General features: G+C 48.7%; 1 long non-coding RNA gene across 3 annotated transcripts in view; it reads right to left on the bottom strand.

Annotated features, from left to right (window-relative positions):
• Window positions 1–16,025: 16,025 nt before the first annotated feature.
• LOC141569167 (uncharacterized) overlaps window positions 16,026–18,104 on the bottom strand; it is a 467,986-nt gene continuing 465,907 nt past the window's right edge. For all 3 annotated transcript variants that reach the window (XR_016022426.1, XR_016022429.1, XR_016022430.1), the window contains one exon: window positions 16,026–17,735. This is a non-coding gene — a long non-coding RNA (uncharacterized LOC141569167). The remainder of the gene's footprint in view (window positions 17,736–18,104) is intronic.

Here is an 18,104-nt window from a genome sequence, read left to right on the forward strand (position 1 = left end):
ACATTTCAAAACACGCACAGGTATAGGACCATACGCACACATAGGGCAGGCACTGCGTAAAGTTAGCTGCTGTTAGTTGTCTCACGATGACAAGGAGATAATCCACGGAAAGTCCTGTGTCTCACACCAGAAGCTGTGTAACCCACTATGGGCTACAGGTGTTCGTGTGTGACATATGTGACCACATGTGGCTTTGTGAAGACCAAGTGTAGGACTCACCATCCTCGCTCCTGTGCTGACATAAAGGAAGGTAAAGGACAAGCCTCACCCAGAGGAGAAGCCACCGGCAGACTGTCATTGATGATAGGTCATTCCACGAGTGTCCCCAAATTCACCGGTTGAAGACAGAATAAAAGGAGAGGCAGATTTATCCTTATGTGTGTGTCCCTGCCCTTGAGATGTCTTTTGAAAGCAGCGGATGCTTTCTCTTCCTGAAACATTTAAAGATGTCCCCTTTCTGTTGGTAATATTTGAATTAATGGAGGTGCTTAGGCCAGGCAAGGGCAGGGTGAATGCCGTGAGCTCTCGCCTTCTCCAGTGGGGGTCACTCTGTCAAACCTGTGTCATTGGTTGAATGTCAAGTAGAAGAATATATCAGACCAGGAAGTGCTTGCCTCGTAGCACTGTAGCATTTAGATAATTGAAAATTACAATAGCTTAGCATCTTGCTTTAAGTTAAAAAATACAAGGGACTATTTCTCAACAGCTTTCAAACCCTCACAATAAGACGAGGTCTTGTCTGGGCTCTGTACGCAGAATTCTTGAAGCAGAGCAGCTCCGGGTAACAGACGGATTTAGCCAGATTAACACATACATTACCACGCAGAGACGAGTAGTTATGTAATGGAGCATGAAATGCCCTCACTCTGTAGAGCTCAGTGGATGCAGCCTCGCGGGCCTGGCCCCGCCAGCGCTCAGTCCTGCCACCTGACTTTGGAGAAGTTTCAGGGCTGGAACCTGAGCCCAAGTGAGGTCTCCCCATTACATACAACAAACACGCTCCCGGAGGCTTCCTTTGTCATGTGGATCCCAGAGGCAATGAAATATTAGCGTGCAGCCACCTTTTCTGTGCAAGTCGCACGCCTCAGTCTAACATTAGCGGGAGGGGTGAATGACAGGTAGGCAGCCGTCCGTGAGGGGCCGGTGTGAATAGAAGGGCGTGCGTCCCCCTGAACAGAGGGTTCACGCTCCCCTGTGGTCAGCTGTCTCCAAGCAAGAATATGGGCCCAAAGCTGATTAATTGTCCGCATTTTAAAAGGAAGGAGATGCTATTTTTACATGCAATATTCTGACATTTAAATGTCCATGGCTAATGAAAGGACACACACTGTGCCAGACAGACATAGCTTGGCCCCTGCACCGTCACTTCACAGAAGACAGATGTGTGGTTTGCTCTCTGTCTCCATGGACGCACGGGATCGAAGGGAAGAGACCTGCCTTTGCTCCCCACGGCACCCCCAGACACTAGCATGCCGTCCGGCATAAAGAAGTGGCTCCGTCTGTATTTATCAAGTAAACACATTTGACGAATTAAGACCACCATGCGAACAGGTGGCATCTTCGGACAAGGAACGCTAATCATTCTAGGGAAGAAATGTGAGGAAAGCCATTCCTTTCTAGCCCTGGCTTTTGGCAGTTATTTCTAAGTTCCCTTCAGTTTGGTTCTGGTTCCTTATTATGAAACAACATGAGACAGGAGTGCATAGTTTGTGGGTAGAGTGTCGCCACAGGAAGGAAAGCTCAGCTTTCACAAGCCACGCAGTGGGCAGAGCACCACTGCCGAGTTCACTGTCCGTCTTGGCAACTTCCAGGTTAGAGAAAAAGGGTTGTTGGTGTATTTTGGTTTCCATTAACTAAGACGGTTACTAAGTAGCTTTCTAGAAAGCACTGAACTTGTGCCCCTGGCATAAGTTATGAGGGCAGCACAGATTGAAATACGCACAAAAGCAATGCTGAACGAACGAGAATGTCATTAGTCTCACCAGTCTTCGTACCCTCTGTAAATGTCAGTGCTTTAGCTCTGAGACATCACTTATTCTTTGGAAAACGGGGGAGTGTGAGGGGCACACACCCAAGCCTAGAACCCGCGATGAGAGTTTCGGTCCATCCGTGCCCAGTCCCCGAGCTCCCACAGGCAGAGAATTGGGATTTGCTGTGCTCTCTGACCGTCCCTTCTCCTCACTCCCGCTCTCTGCACGAGCACATCTGCAGACTGGCCGTGCAGTGGGGCTGCTGCTGCCACCCATGTGCCTGTCCCTTGGTCTCCTTGTGAATCCTGTGCCAAGAGGCAGGAGGTTTCTGCCCGCCCACCTGGCACCTTCTCTAACAGACGCTGACACATGAGTGATCTTTCCACATATGACCTGGGAGGCTGGAATCACCCTCACGCTAACGTGCTGTCACCCCACTGCTTCTGCATTTGATCTCCGTGGGTTTGATCCTTCATACATATGTGAGTAGACATGAGTGGGTGTTAGCTGACGAGACAGATGAAGCCACAGAAATGGCTTCTCCTCCCGCTCTCTGCCCCTCCCTCGTTCAGGGAGACCCCGGCCTGATGGCTGACCTCATACCGCTGGCTGTGTAGCTTTGGGCTGTCCCTCTGCACCCTCCATTTCCCCACCAAATAATGGGACCATCACGTCCACCTCGCGTCGTGGTTGGGAGTTTAAAGACAATCAGGCAGGATAACCTCACACTCAGTCGCTCAAGAAATGTTTCTCGATTGCCTGCTGTTACAAGGTAATATAGCTTTTTCCTAACTCCACTCATTTGAGGAACCTTCATGATTTGGGGGCTCTGCCCCACCAGTTCCTGGGAGACCACCAGATGGGAGGGGGAGGTCCTGTCTCGTGGAGGTCTCGCCCATTACTGGGCAGGGCCAGGGGACAGCACTCCTGGTGGGGAGGGGGTGACTGCTTTTGGTGCCTAGTGATGGTGGGGCTGGTCCACATGGTGCCACCCTCTGGGCTCCTGGGGTGAGTAGAAGGGGATACCCCTTATTGGTGGGGAGGGCTAGAATGAAAGGTGCATTCACGCCGTCCAGATGTCTAGAGTTCTGAGAGGAACAACATCTGCAGTGTGGTCAGCAGGACCCGTGTCCTCCTGACCGCGTCTTAACTGGAGACCCAACTTTCCTATCTGGAAAAAGGGACACTATAATGGAAGGTCAGGCTCAGTTGCAAGGAAGAATGTGAAAGCACCAAGGTTGGCTACTGAGCCATAAACTCGGCTTTTCCTGGTTTTTCTGGGTAGATATTTACATTTAGATCCTCTTGACACGTGGCATAAAACCTGTGCTCTTCATAGATTGTCCCCCTTTTAACTCTCTAGATATCCTACTATCCTACTAACTTTGAATGTTTCAACCTTTAAGGGTGAAGCAAACCCAAAACAAACCACATTGGGACTTGTTAGCTATTTCAACGGTTTAGTGACAAGAGGACATTAAATAAACGGTTTGGCTATACATAGGTTTTATTTGTGTGGCTATATAAATACTCCCCTAATAGGCACAACTGAGAATTAACTACACAGCTCACTTTGAAAATAAGCAGCATTGTCCACACGCAGGAACCAACGCGGAGGATTAGCCAATATTCTGAAAGTTTCTATCCTTTATAAAATAAGCTTAGACTCACGTTTAAAGAATCAACATTTTCCAGCGTAGCAAGCGTAATTTGGTTGCATTTGTACTGATTCAGAGATGACCAACAAGGAGTTAAAATATTTCTGAATGTATTCATTCTAAATCAATATCCTGTCAAAAAGGCAATTCTCAGAAGAGTTAAAAATTATTCGTAAGTACATGAAAAAAATTAGTCATGGATCAAAGAATCAAGGAAAACAGACTAATGACAAGCTCTCCCTTTCTGTCGTGGCAGGCTAGGTAATTCCGGGATAATTCTAGGGTAATGAATCCCCCCTCTTGAAGTCGGTAAAAGAGAAGGAATGCAAATACCAGCCAACAGTTTATTAAATATAATAAAGACTCCCCAGGCTGGTCTCAGAATTTCACAGAGACCCAGGGAGTCACCCAGGCTTTTGAGAACTCTGCTCTCTGGGGCCAATTCCGGAGGAATTAGCTGAAAACCAGAGTCTGCGAGGCTCGCAGCTGGTGTGACGATGGATTTAGGGAGTGACTGGGTGGGTGGGGGGCTTGCTGAGCCATCCGTGCTGTGATTGGGTCTCCGGAGGGCAGCACCCATGAGGAAATGTGCAGCTGAACTAGGCAGGCCCTCACAAAGGCTGAAACTCAAGTCCACGCCCATTTCTGTAGCTTTTTTTTGTCCTAGGTAGATAGTGTCAACTAAAAACAGATCTAGACGGAGGTTAGGAGAGACTGAGCAAAACAATGATTGAAATCAGGGGAGAGGGGCTCCGGGGATAGGAGAGAAGGGACGGCTGCCGTCGGGAACAGTCCAACCTGACGTCAGCAGGCAGCTCATGCTCACACAGAAGAGACGCTTTTCTTTTCCAGGGAGGAGATCACAAACCTGGGAAGAGTCAGGCGAGGGAGAGAGGGATGAGCAGGTGGGTGTGCCTGGCGGGTGCCCTGAGGTCTGGGGGCTGCAGGAGCGTCTTCTGTGTGCTGACGCTCAAGGGTGGGCCAAGGCTGAGTGGCCTGGGGAAGGAGAAAAGCTCCAGTAAAGTTTGGTCAAGTGGAATCAGTGGGATGTTTGTCCAGACTGGTAGGTGGGGACAGACAAACAGATCTGCTCCCCACCCAGCAGACAATGACCGGGGCCTGGGAGGGGCCATACGCAGGCCGTAGTGAAGTCCTGGGGGAGCAGTGCTCTTTGCAGAGCCCCCAGGGTGGGGGTATATCCTGGCCATCGCCGGCTCCAGGACACGGGGGTCACATAAAAGTCAACACTGTTGCTACCCAGACAGGTCCGTGGGATTACACACCATCCTGACACTGAAAGCAAGTTTAGGGACAAAAGAACGACCGATTCTTTTTCTTTCTTCTTGTGTCTCTGCAGTAGAGATTTTTTGCCATTAGTCTCTTTTGATTGTTCTGGTGTCAAACGAGAAAATACATGTGATTAGAAACAGTGCCTCGCACACAAGAGTGTCATCTGCGGGTCTCATCATCATGATCATGGAAGGAAAATAATTCAGAGAAGTGACTTTTAAAAGAACAGAAGTGACAAATTAGTATCCTGCGGAACTTCCTATTTCTCCAAAGTTCCTCATGAAGCAAACCCAGGCCTCTGCTGAGGACGGACTGAGCTAAGACGTGCAAACGTTAGGGCAGCGCCCCGCCCCTGGTAAGCCCTTATTACGTCCTGGTCATTATCAAACCTCAGCCTGTGAGCAGACGCCATTCAAGCAAGCTTTCTAAAGGATGTTGTTTGCTGCACAGTATTACGTTGCTCATATTTATACAAGAAACATCCAGAATATTCATATCCTATCAATAGTTTTTGTGTCTTTTAAATTCCCAAGCACTGCATACAGACTGGAGCTAGTACACACACACACACACACACACACACACACACACACACTTAAATACACATTCCTTCCTGTCTTTATCCTAGGATGGGGGACTCTGTGGTAATGCAGTGAAGCATTTTATTTTCCTACTAACGTGAACACGAGCCTGCATCATCGGCCCTGACTGCAGCCTCATCCCACACTGTCTGCAGACAAGAACCTTGGGCCCTGCACACTGGTGACACGCTGACAGGTTCAGCTTCGACGTGGCAAAGGGGTTTCTTGCCCCAAATACTGGAAAGTCTCATGTGACTGGCGGCCATCAGCTAATGACTTTGAGGCTGCATTTCTCATAATTAACAGTGATCATGAAAACTAAATAGTACAATAAATCCCACAGCTGACACTGCAACAGGAAATTCACTGGTCCGGGCAGCCCTCGTTTCTGACCTTGGAAGCAGCGCCCATGAGAAGGTCAGACCGCAGAGCACACGGGTTAAAGCGTTTACTCTGTGGTCAGGCGGCTGGACTCATACATCAGCTTCAGCATTGACGAGCTGTGGCCGTTGGCCAGTTATGTCATCTCTCTGGGCCTCATGTCCACCATGAAAAACAAACGTGGCTCCTAACCACGGCATCTACCTCACAGGTCATCTACGTGCTGACTGCTTGCCTCATTAGGGAGAGTGCACCCGCGAGGTGCTCAGCAGGACACAGGAGCACATTGCCACGGAGAAAGCGGAGGACTAAACACAGGAAATGTTTCGATGCACGTGGACAAAATTAAGAGAAGGCAGAGCACCTGGGAACTTGCACAATGGCAGCTGTTTCCACCTCCAGGCTTGAAAGGCAGAAGAGTGAGCAGCTACCAGACCCGATGGGACCTGTGCCCATGGGAGAAGGACCAGCCAATGGAATGCAGGCTTCTCCAGAGGGACGGGCCCCTCAAACCATGGCTGGCAGGGAGCAAGTGAGGGGACGAACACCCACCCTCCCTGATATTGTTCTCCATCAGAAGTCAGAGACAGGGGCCCCAGGCAATGCCATGGAGAGGCCAGCCCGCTGAGTGCAGAGCAGGGGGGTGGGGAAGGGGCACACGGACTGGAGGGGTGGGCAGGAACTAGCTAACCCAGCGACCACGACCACCAAGGTCAGCTCAGGTAGGCACACACCCTAGACAAAGGAACAGAGAAAATGCTGGCAGTACAGTGACAGCTGTCATTACGAAGAATTGCTCAATGGACAAAAGTAGCTGTCACAATCACTCCCGTTCAAAATCTGTGACACTGTCCTACAGCTCAGCTAGAATCGGATGAGAATCCTACCAAGAACGAGCTGGAGAGAATAGAGACAGCAATGAGCCTTTCTGTAAGGCTTTAGAATTTACAAGTGGCTGCCATATATTAAGTCACTACTGGGCCTCCTAACAGGACTGTTTCAGTGACTACTTAGAGCTATTTACAAGTGAATAAACTGAAACATGGAGAGTTTACGTGGCAAGGGTCAACACTCGTGTAATTTAAGATACTGAAATTTTTAGTGTTCAGTGGCTCTGTACACACGCACAGTGGCGTGCAGCCTTCCCTCCTCTCCGCTCTGGAATGTTCTCGTCACCCCCAAAGGAGACTCCATGAAGCAGTAACTCCCCATTCGTAGTCTTTCTCAGCCCCTGGAAACCAGCGTTCTGTTTTCTGTCCCTACAGACCCGCCCATTCTGGACGTTTCCTGTAAATGGAACCCTACAGTATGTGGCCTTGTCTTCTACTCAGCGCCGAGGTTTTGAGGTTCATCTGCTTGGGGCGTGTGTCACTCTCTGCTCCTGCTATGACCAAATACTACCCCATCGTATGGACGGACCTCACTGCGCTTAGCCATTCATTAGCGATGGACACCGGGTGGTTTCCACCCTTTGGCCACCACGACCAGGACTGCCAGGGCTTACTGCCTGATTCTAACCTATGTCCTTTTAGAAGGTTCATGGAGATGACTTGAAAACACGGCATTGGAACACACGATCGAGATTTACTCCTCTCCTCCAAGCATATTCAGCAATATGCTTGGAGCGCAGAGTGGGGGGCAGGTTCTGTCCTAGTCACTGGGGACACAGGCAAATCTCATCTCTCAGGGTGCTGTCTGGTGAGTGAGAGGGGACCCACGGGGACACACCACCAGGTGGCAGTAAGAGGCGGGGAGAGAGGACCGCCATGGATTGGGAACGGACGGCAATCTCATACTGACCATTCTCAAGAAGGTTCTCTCACCACATGAGAGTTCAGTAGAAGCTTTAAGAAGTGAGGGCTGAGCCTTTCAAGGGAAGAGGGCTTTCGGCAAAACAGACCCAATTCAAACCCAGCCCGACCAGATGGCAGCTGTGCTGCCTTGAGCAAGTGACAGCTTCTTGGAGGTTGTTTTGTGACTTGTACAATGGGATAAAATAATTCCCGTCTCACAGGGTTGCCGCCTCAGCACCGTTAGAATGCTGTAAACTGCTCTGTTTTCCAGCAATTGTTTGTTTAGATGCATAGGACTCTCCACGGTGCCACTGAAGAATCTGGCAGATGCTTTGAGAACAAATTGGAGGGTGGCCTTTACGTCCGTGTGACTCGTTTCTCGTCAGGGTCACGGCCCGTCACGTCCTGGCTGTTTTAGCAGCTGTGAGTTCAATTTTGTCTTTCCATCCACGTGGGATTGCAAAGAGCGCCATCAGATATTTATTCTCTGGAAACACATGCCTCACAGAACCAAGGCCAATGTGGTATGTCCTCCCTGTGGGGGTGCAGAAGGGCAACTATTGTCCCCAATTACAGCCAATCTGAGATATCAGAGTCCTGCATTTCACTGCATTTCAACATTTAACAGTTTTCGTTAAAAGGGCCATCTCTTCCTTTCACTCTTAAACCTTTTTTTTTTTTTGTCAGATTCTGCCTTAAATTGAGAAGCTAGAAAATGACATTTATCTTGTGGGCGGCAGGGAACTCTGAATGCCCCGAGTGATGAAAGCTATGTGGACAAAGGCACTTGGAAATGTTCATCCTGCCAAGAACTGAGGAGTGAGGGAGAAAGGTGAGCTAGAGGGGACTCTCGTCAGTGATTCCCGATCACCTGCTATCGGTCATCTCGTGTCACAGACGTGGGCGCTCCACTTCCGAGCGGTGATTCCTCTGTCCGCATCTGCTCTTTTGGGGCTGCTGATATATCTTCTTATCAAGCCGTCTGGGGAGTGATGGCCTTTGCGAATCAGTCACCTCCCAAATGACCATGCTGATAGGAGCTCACCAAGAGAGTGACATGGCAAGACAAGGGCTGCCCTATTGGTCTTGGGGGAGATCAATTGTTTTCTGACACCGTCTTGCCATTTGTAAGAGTGTGGCTGCTTCTGTGATAACAGACGTAGAATCTCACCAGCTTAGAGGTGGGGCTCAGCACCCCTCCCTCCAGTGGCGCTGTCTTGTTTTACGCGCCGCCATAACTCTGAGCCCACACCCTTCTCCCCGGGGTTTCCTGGAGTTTGATACCTATGCCTAACCGCGATTCCAGCCTTCAATCGCAGGCCCTTTGCTACCCAAGATAGTTGTAGGAACGGGGGACTTTGTGGAAGCAGCCAGCCAGGGAGCAAGGATGCTCGAAGCTGAGGAGGAGAACCTGACCAGGCAGCAGACCAGCCGATGGCTGAACGGGGTGGAGGTGACATGTCTAAACTCAACCCTTGTCTCCATCACTTCTGAGGAAAATCAGTGAGCGTCACTGTACCTCAGGTGCCTTTTTCCTTTTTCCACGGTAAGAGCACTAGTAAAACCAAGTGTACAGGATGAATACTCATGAGAAAATGCACTCAGAGCTCGGTGCCTGGCACTGCCCACAGTGGCGTCTCTCCTCAGTAGACACGCCAGCCAGGAGCAGCCTCAAGGGTCCTGTGCTCATCCCCTCTTCTTGGAATGCCCTGCGCGTTATTTCTGCAGTAGCACTGGTAGGCTAGCGTCCACAGCAGTATTCATGAGTAGATCACTTGTCTTCTCTCACTAGACCACACTGGCCTGAGGGGGGGGGGGGCATGTCCATTTTGTTCACCTCGATAATCCCAGAATCCACAAGTGTGCTGTACACAGTAGCTTCTCAAAAAGTTTGTGAATGAGGCCATGAATGAATGAATGCGTGAATGAATGATTGTTTTTATGAGCATAGAGAGCCTTTGCAGCAAACCATGATGGTGCCAGCAAGAATGAAAATGAGAAAACTGCACTGTACTAGCTTCTTTGAGAGTCACTCGCTTCCCCTCCCACAAACCTCCCGGTCCACCCTGCCCTAGAGGACAGGTCACAGTGTTTCTGTCTGGGGACTGACTAGTCGCGGACCCACCCACCTCTTGGGAAAGTCTCCCTCCAGTGTTGACCCTTCTGTACTTTGCAAGTTTGGGCCGGCCTCCCCACTGACATTAGTCCACAAGACAAGTCAGATCTGTTTTTTTCCTGCGATGTCTTCCCCCTGGCTCCCTAAGGTGGGTGTGGGGGTGGGTAATGTCATCACTTGGATTTCTCTGATGTCTGGTACACATGGCTAACCGGGAGAAGAGACTGGAGAACATGCCTCCACGGAAGATGTAAGACGTGACTCTCACGGATGTGACTGGGTTTAATGAAGACTTAGAATAGAGCTGACTGATCACTACACAACTAAACAATTGCATCTCCATTCCAAATTCTGGTCCTTAAGATCCAGGAAGAGAGATGGGCTCTGTAGAGAAGAGCCAAGTTGATGCTCAGGGAAAGCAAAGAAACTGTCCGGGATCTACAGTGAGTTCCTGAGATAGTGCTGTTCGCACATGGCACAGAGCCACACAGACTGTCAGCTCAGGACACGAGATTGACACTTTCGTCATCAACAATTTCTCTGTGAGTGAAAATAAGTCACTACTTAAATTGATCTCCATTCTGCTCTGAAACCTGTCCAATGATTTTACCGGAACTTCTAAATCTGCAAACAGGGAGGGGAGAAGAGCCCTCCCATCGCCCCTGATCGCCTTTGATCACCATTTACTCAGTTTCAGCATGTTACTTGGTTCTTCTTCCAGATTCATAACAAATCGCTCCACACAACTGTCCCTTATTTAACATCTGGGAACAGGATAAAGTTTAGGCTGTGGTTTCTAAACTGTCATGATTCAGACAATTCGAGGCTAGAAATTCAAGATGAAGCTGCCAGCATGGCCCCCTTCTCACCAGGGCCACCCTGGTCACAGCCGGTGTTTCCCGCTGTGTCCCCGCATGTGGAAAGGGCAGGGAGCTCTCTGGAGCCTCTTCTATAAAGACACTAACCAGACTCCGGAGACTCCACCCTCATGACGTAAGCACCTCTCAGAGGCCCCGCCTACTAATGTCACCACCTTTGGGGGTTAGGATTTCAACACATGTATTCAGGGCAGGGGACACACACATTCAGACCGCAGCAAACTGCACTCTCTGTTTCCAGGAATATGCATATTTTTAACAAGATTGCATTTTTCATTTTCTCTGGTCCATAGTAAACATTTTGGAAAAACTTAGGCAATAAATGAAGTTTCCAGTGTTCTTGGAGGTTTGTTGGTCATTGCTTGCTTGCTCGAGGGAACTTTTCAGAGCAAGGCTCTTTAATAACCACGTGACTAATGTTTTTTTGTTGATAGGTTAAAGGGAGGGTGTCGTACGGGGCGGCCTGCGGGGCCGCTGGTCCTGCTCCCCACATAAGAATGCAGGACATGGTGAGGCCAAAAAGGAACACCCACAGAACCATAGATAGGGGAGTCATACCACTATATTCTCTCTGGGGGCCAGGGAAGACACACGCAGTAGTAGCCACACGATCTGCAGTCCACCATTCACTTCTCTGCCTGACAACCAACCATCCAATCAACGCAGCCCCACAGTTACATCAGTAGCCAATTGGCTAACCGGTTACAGCTGATGGCCAACCAACCACAGTTGATGGTCATTCACTACTCGAGCCAACACATCCCCCCAGGAGGCCGAGAGCCTGGAAACTGCTCTCTGGGGCTCTGTCCCCACCGGTGGTCAGCTTGAATGTTCTCCAAACCTTCCCTCTGTGCCCTGCCTCTCTCAGTCTGCTCCCACTTGTGACAACTATTGTTGTTTTTGACACTAGAGAAACAGAAGACAGCCAGGATCCAGAGAGACCTAACTGAAATGGACAGTTAAGGGACAATAGCTGTTTTTGTTTTTTTTTTCTCTCTAATGTTCAGAAACAAAATTCATGCTAAGTCTCTCTTATGGGCGTAAGTGGGTACAGACACCTCAGTTTTGGAGATTCAACCCTGAGCACCTGGTCATTATAGAGATCGGAGTATATTTGAAAATGGCCTCAAAACAAATGCTGGAAAAGTGGCAGGACTGTGAGCCGAGGTGGTGATGGGGGCTGGTGGTGAGAAGAGCTTCTGAACTGGCCATATTTCACTCTAGACTCATTCCTGTTTCCAGCAGAAACCCCAGCCCTGGTGGCTCATGGTGGCCTTGGCCGACAGTCAGGAGCCAAAGGGGAAGCCCCACTCGCATGCCCATGATATTTGCATATTTTAGAAAAACTAGTAAGTGGCGGCAACTGCAGTATTTGCCTGGCTTTGTGCCTTCTTTCCTGGCAAACTTTCATAGAATTAAATGGCCTGTTTTGTGGTTTTCCGCTTTTCAGCTTTAAAGTAGCCTTCCAGGGGACTGGGAAGAGCCTAGAGACACAGCACCTCCAATAGCTTACTTTTATAAAATTTTTTTTTTGAGTTGGAGATAAAGTGACTTGATCTTGAGTCTCTATCCAAATCACCTGCTCTCTGTACCCCAAAGTGTCCCTAGATTAGAATGGAGTCCAATCTGTTTCTGTGGAATTCAAGAAACAGGGAGTTGAAGGCAGATGTGACAGAATCAGTCATGTCATTTGTCTGCAGTCACTTCTCCTGGGCACAGCCTCGCACCCTGTGCCATGGAGATCAGATATTCGGTAGAAAGACGAAAGGCAAATGGCAGAAATGGGGACAACCTGTCTCCTGCCCAGACACCCAAGCTTCCACCATCCCTTGCTTGCTTAGGAATATTCAAGACCTCTCTCCCTATCTGCTCAGGAAAGTTCAAGAGCAGAGGAGCGAATTCTGAGTGGTAGACGCAGCGAGTTGGGGCCTGACATGGCACGTGTGGGTCCCATGTCCTCACCCAGGGACGACAGGGTATTGGATGGAATCGCAGGCCCTTTCCAGTACGAAAACCAGACCCCGACAATGCCTCGGTTTCTGCTTGCACCCTCTGGGCCCATGTGCCTCGGGCCCCAGCGGCTCAGTCAGAACAGCCGTATTTCCTTAGTGCACCATCACTGGGCAGCAGACCCTGTGCTCAGCTACAGCGCGGACCCCACTGCCGTGTGGGTTGTTGGCGCAGACCTCGCATCAGCCTCCTATTGCTGGTGTAATGAATCACCACAAACCATGGCTAATGCAATAGAACGTCATGACCTTACCATGCGGGAGGTCGGACGTCCAGCACAGATCTCAGCGGGCTGAAATCCACGTGTCCGCTCCGAAGAAGGGAATCCATTTTCTTGCCTTTTCCAGCTTCTGGAGGCCACATTCCTTGCACACAGCCAGCATCCCTGAGCCGAGTCTTTCCCATGATGCTGGCTCTCGGGTCCCCTGTCTCCTGCTTCCATTTATAAGGGCCCTTGTGATTACATTGGGTCCACCTGATAACGTGGGGAAATCCCAGGTAATCTGCCCTTCCAAGGTCAGCTGTTTGCAACCTTCCCTCCATCTGTTACCTTGATTCCCCATCGCCATGGAAGGTAACAACCCCAGACTTACTTAACTGGTCACGAGGCCCAGAGCTCGCAGCCTCCTGGAGAGTGAGGGCTTTATCAATCCAAGACAGATGGATGTGCTTCCTCCCTCCACTAATGTTTCAGCTCTGTGAGGAACTGACCCTCAGCTTCAATTGCAAATGTGGGAAGGAAACCAATGAGAGGGGAAGGTCTGCAGAAACCACTCTCCCGAGAAAGGCTGGAGGCCGTCACCCAGTAATGATGTGTGGACGTGAGACCCATGAAACTCACGAGACTTCTGTATATTTGCAAACAGAGTCCCTGAACAGACAAGTGGCTTGTGTGTGGCGTCAAGGTCAGGACCATTCTAACGTTTCCCGTGATGTCCTGTAATCCTAAACAGACCTGTGAAGTCCGTTCAGCAAAATAATGAACAAAACAAAGGAAACAAGTTCTACCTGAAGAGACATTGACTTTCCATCGGCAGAAATGAAGCACATCTTTCTTTACGTCCAGGTTCTACGAGGATTGGCCAGTTCCAAAGGTTGACACATTTTCAGAGAAAGAAGGGTTCTAGTTCACAGTCAGGGACGGGAGCCTGTTGGTGGATGGACGGCACGAGCCAATTCCCACAAGAAGCTCTCATGTCAGGCGATGGGCTTGTATCATCTCTGAAGTGAGCGCCATGCTTTTTCTCTGCCAAGTGACGAGGGTCTCAGTTCTGTACATATTTCCTGGTGGTGGTAAAATGAAAAAGCCAGCTCTTCAAGCGTGAACTTGACAAGGACGGGTATTAGCCTTACAGCTCAGCGTCTAGCCATTGCCGGGCACAGAACTGGGCACATAAGGAGGCTGAAACACACTCGGTCGTTTTACACCAGGGGTGACAACCTTGTTCTGTGAAGGACCAGCTAGTGGGTATGTTAGTCTCTGAGGGCCACTCCATCCCCGTTGCACTGACTCATCTCTGCCATCGTAGAGTGAAAGCAGCCACACGCAATTGTGAGTGAACGGGTGTGACTGTGTTGCAATAAAACTTTATTTACAAAAATAGGCAGCAGATCGGATTTTAGCTGTGGGCTGTAGTTTTCTGCCCCCTGCTTTGCACCACGGAGTTTAGGGTCATTTGTTCACTGGAACATTATAGAATGATTATAGCTAAGAGATCATTAGAATGTGATAGAATTATTTCTAATTAGGTTATAATTAGAAAGGTCAGGTACCATTTCTGTTTCATAAACCAGTGTCTACCCGTGTCCTATCACATGCCAAGCACAGAATGCTCCGCTGCATGGATCGCTGCTGCACCCACCTGTGTCATTTGTATTCTAAATCCTAAGACTGAAGAACTAAAAGTCTTGTGACCTGAGACATCAGTGCCATGCCCTTCCTCTGCCATCGACCTCAGATAAATCCCGTCCTCTCTGTAAACTCTTGTCATTAAAACGACGCGTGTTCATCACCCAGAGTCAGTTCTCCTTCCATCACCATATATTCGCACACACAATGGGATTTATAGATGATGTAATACAGAATTGTACACCTGAAATCTATGTAATTTTACTAACAATTGTCACCCCAATAAATTTAATTTAAAAAAAAAATAAATAAAATAAAAAAAACACACAAAAAAACGACGCGGTCAGAAGCAGATTGAGCTTCCTGAAAACAGAAGCCACACACCCCAGCAGCAAAGCGGGCGATCTCAGGTGGCACCAGGCACAACATTGAGTAACGTTAAGTCACATAGTCCCGTTCAGTTCTTCTTCGGTCCTTTCAGTTACGGCCAGGGGAGTGTCCATTAGCTGCAGGTAGATCTATAACACCTTTTAGAGGCGCTGCCCTCAGGTTCAGGATCCTCGGCAGAAAAGAGTAGCTGGATTTTGTAACACTTCATAGCATTCATTTTAATTGTATCTATTTTTTACAGTTCCCTCCCAGTGGCGGCAGGTAGCACTGCATTTCTATGGCCCTGTTTTCAAACAGCAGCAGTAAAGCCCGAGTTTCTGGTGTAAGACTTTTCTAACTCCTTCCTCACTGTTCACTCCAATAGCCTTCTAAGGGACGACCTTCAGAAAGCACTTCGGATGGATTTTCTTTTTCTCAACTCTGTTCTACAGGTAAGGGGACCGTATTTGTTTATACAGAATGCTGAGAGTATCCCCTGTGAGTCCGAATCTCAACCCCAAGGGACTCGCTGGCTTATGAAGGTCAGCTCTGCTCGTAAGCCCCCTACGAACTTAGCAGCCTTGAAAACGGCAGAAGTCTCCAAGTTTCCACCTGCTGTCAGGTAACGAGAGAAAAATGGTGGGGGCCTCACGTGTCACTGAGCATCCAACAAACATGGAAGACAAGCAAAGGGGACTTTCGTTGGAAACCAATCTGACACGGTTAGAACTGCACAGCGGCTCTCTGGGACCAGGGAAGACACTTTTAAGATCACAATCTGATGAACTGTAACCTTTGCTTTAAGTCACGTGTGGGGCCATGCCGAGAAGACAGACTGAACTGCCACCCACTGTGGGAGAGACACTTAGAATCCCCCTCCTGTGCACACTTTCCAGGCCCAGCATCCCACAAGCAGAAGTTCCTGGGCGGGATCTGTGCTCACCAGCGCCAAGAGTTAGGTTTTAAACTTCTCTGCGTTGCAGACGTGTCTGTCTCAATTATCTCAATTATCAACAGCCTCCTGTTTTAGCTCCTGAACTTGCCAATGCGCATTCTTTGTTCACTGCTTCCACAAATGAGTGTCGTTTTTGGAAAAACAACAACAGCCTTGAAACAATTGTAGCATTTATATCCAACAATTTCAGGAAATTAAGTGACGAAAACAATTACAAATAATAAGGTAGCCATTTTTAATTTTTCAAGTATTAATATTTCTTTGGCTATGAGAACATTATGGAAAACATATCAATTCACAAATATGATAGTCAAATGCTGATCAAGCTTCCCCCTTGCACACACACACACACACACACACACACACACACACACACAGAATTTTTCCTTCTGAGTATTCCATTAAAGTGAGAAAAAGAAGATTTCTGGCTCGATTCTCCATCACAGGTTGAACTTGCCACTCACAGATATGTTGGCCAATCACAGACTGATGGAGTCACAGTTGGGTATCTGATGACTGAAAACCTCAAGTCACGGGAGGATAAGCAGGACGGGGGCCTGAAGTGGCACGTACAAGCGGTGACATCGGATGGCAGGAGGACCCGAGGTGACCGGACTGATTAGAAGATGCTAAGGGCCAGCGGTGAGCAGGGGAAGCCACACTGTGCCAGTAACAGAACGGCAGGGCTGAACCTGGACAGGTGTGTCCAGCTGGACGTGGGGCTCGGAGCTGCCAGAAACAGTGGGGGGGATTTTTAAGGCACATTTGGGAACCGAGCCCCCCCACCCACCGCGCACGAGCTGAGGTTTTGACCTTAGTCTCTAAGAACGAGTGATTAATCAGAGGTGTCAGGGAAAAGGACAGGATGCGAGTGGGAGTTAAATCAAAGCAAAAAATAGTTAGAATCCCATTTTTCAACGCATCTTCTTTTCCAAGAATTCAATGTATCAGCTGGAATGAGGGCCAGATTGAAGTTTAAGAGAAAAGATAAGATGAAGGATTAGATGGTATCCAGTCCTCTAAAAAAAATTTCTACTAGCACATAATGCAATTTTTTTCTCATTTACTGAGCACCATTTTTTTTTTAACAGATTTTACTGCTGATTTTCCTCCCCTCTGTTGTCCCATAGACTTGAAGCTGGAAAAACCAAGTCCAATTTCTAGCTCTACCACGTAAAACTATGTTGTATCAGGCACATATCTTAGATTTTTTTCTGTAAATGAAGACATTAATTTTTATATGTTTGAGTAATAGCAAATAAAGTAATATAATCCCGACTCAAATTGTCTTAAACAAATAAGAACTTCCTCTTATTCCACAGCAGGGAGTCCAGCCTATAGAGCAGTCCTGACTTTTCTCTTTATGGACCTGTATGTAAAACCCTTGTGACTGACACATGCGTTCCTTAAAAATAAGACAAGCAAACAAACAAAACCCAATAGACACAGACACAGAATGGTGGCCACCAGAGGGGTGGGGGTGGGGGCGGGGGAAGAGGAACAGGGGGTCACATATACGGTGACGGAAGGAGACTGGGCTTTGGGTGGTGAGCACACAATGCAATAGACAGGTGATGTATTTAGCATCACAAACTTGAAACCTATATAGTCTTATTAACCAATGTCACCCCAATAAACTTAATACATTAAAAAAGCAGTGAGTGCAAATTAGTGGAATTAGTGCTTTCCCACCACTAATTTCCTCTTTACACAGAAGGAGAACATCCATGCCCCTCATCTGAGTTTCCACATCACCGTCAGCTCAGCAGGGTCTTGTGGACACAGGGATGGAAGGAAACAGTCGGCAGAGAGGCTTCCCCCTGACGCCCCTGGAAGGGGAGCTTCGGGGCGACTTTCTTGGTGAACCTTTTGTGTGGTGTGGTACCTCGGAAAGAATAAAGTAAAAAAGACAGGATTAATCATAGCTGTTTTTCTTAACTAGAGGGAAACTGGTTTCACATGTCCCTCCCTCGATGTCGGCGTAAGCAGCGTGCACGGTAAGAGACCACAAACACGCCATGTGCCCCACATGGGCTCGCGGGCATCACACACAACATTTGCATGACCTTCTCTCCAAGGTCACGGGGAGCAGCTGGGGTGGGGCGGAGGCTGTTTAAGAACCCACTTCTGGCCCAGTGACTGCAGTGTCCCAAAGGAATCACTGCAAAGGGTTGTGCAGAAGCTCGTTCTCTCTGCCCGAGCTCAATCGGCAAGGCTGGTGTTCTTATTTGCTTTTTGTTTTTTTCCACACTAC

Source organism: Rhinolophus sinicus, chromosome 9 (genome assembly GCF_057876585.1).
Source record: "Rhinolophus sinicus isolate RSI-liver-muscle chromosome 9, RSI-T2T, whole genome shotgun sequence".
NCBI classification, from domain to species: domain Eukaryota; kingdom Metazoa; phylum Chordata; class Mammalia; order Chiroptera; family Rhinolophidae; genus Rhinolophus; species Rhinolophus sinicus.